This window comes from Octopus bimaculoides, chromosome 16 (assembly GCF_001194135.2).
Source record: "Octopus bimaculoides isolate UCB-OBI-ISO-001 chromosome 16, ASM119413v2, whole genome shotgun sequence".
NCBI classification, from domain to species: Eukaryota; Metazoa; Mollusca; class Cephalopoda; order Octopoda; family Octopodidae; genus Octopus; species Octopus bimaculoides.
Genome location: NC_068996.1, coordinates 46,867,129 through 46,868,438, shown reverse-complemented (window position 1 = coordinate 46,868,438; position 1,310 = coordinate 46,867,129). Strand labels below are relative to the sequence as shown.

At 31.9% G+C, this 1,310-nt stretch overlaps 1 protein-coding gene across 1 annotated transcript in view; it reads left to right on the top strand.

Moving 5' to 3' along the window:
- Window positions 1-790: 790 nt before the first annotated feature.
- The window catches only part of LOC106873613 (uncharacterized), a 16,608-nt gene continuing 16,088 nt past the window's right edge, over window positions 791-1,310 (top strand). The window contains exon 1 of the mRNA XM_014921058.2: window positions 791-1,137. The gene's annotated coding sequence lies outside the window, so the exon portion shown is untranslated. The remainder of the gene's footprint in view (window positions 1,138-1,310) is intronic.

Genomic DNA, 1,310 nt, shown 5'->3' with positions numbered 1-1,310 from the left:
TATATATATATATATATATATGTATGTGTGTTTGTGTGTCTGTGTTTGTCCCCCCCAGCATCGCTTGACAACCGATGCTGAAGTGTTTACATCCCCGTAACTTAGCGGTTCGGCAAAGAGACCGATATAATAAGTACTAGGCATCCAAAGAATAAGTCCTGGGGTCGATTTGCTCGACTAAAGGCGGTGCTCCAGCATGGCCGCAGCCAAATGACTGAAACAAGTAAAAGAGTAAAAGAGTATACATTCCAGTTATCTCCATTTACTGAATAATAAATGAATGAATGGACAATATGTAATCTGAACCTTTCCCCCCTTATTTTTATCTTATTTTATTTTTTTCACGGAATCCCACGTTTTAGATTATGGAGATTCCGATTCTGAAAAAAATTTTTCAAAAATCTCAAATTCAAAATTTCGATTCCCCCCTCCCCCATTTCCTCATTTAAAAATATTTTCCGGAAATTTTTCATTCACTTAAATAATAATCGATATCTTCTATATATATCGATACTTTTATATATATATATATGTATATATATATATATATATAGACTACAGGTAAGTGGGGGAAATATATAGGTAACTCTGGCCCGATTTGAACTCAGAACGTGAAAAATACGTAACTAAGTACGACAAACCACTTCCCAACATCCCTCGCTTTCTATTTAAACCATTCTCTGCTGCTATTCATTTACCAAAGTTTAAAAAAGAAAATTTTAACCCATCTTTTGAAAAGAAAATTTAGAGAAAATTAAATTATATACTACATGACATTATTTTCGTACAAAAAGTTTACAGTTTATATTAGGAACGGCGATAAAATGATTATATCACTTCTTTCTCCACGATAATTACTTAACATAAGAAAACTGTTTCGAACGAGAATCGCAATCGAATCATGCTTTCTCAATTCATTACCGGGAACCTGCATTATTAATGATGTTCAAGTTATCTCAGTTTACAGTCAACCACGAACGATAACTCTATTTGACACAACAAAAGTTCACCTTTTAAGCATGTGTTAGAGGTGACTGCTTTATAAGTGAAACTAGGCGATACCCAAGTTTTGTAAATGTAATATATATATTATTAGCTAACTTAGAATGAAATAGGCAGCGCATATATTTCAGACAGGTAATTATTTCGTTTAATATATATATATTTTTCATACGTTAAAACGTCTTTTTTTATTCTCAATTTCGTCTTAATATTTGTTATCTCAGCATTTCATTAGTAAACAAACTTCGTTCTTGTTTTGTCTATTTTTTTTTATCGTAGCGTTCAGGTGGCCTAAGTGTATATATATA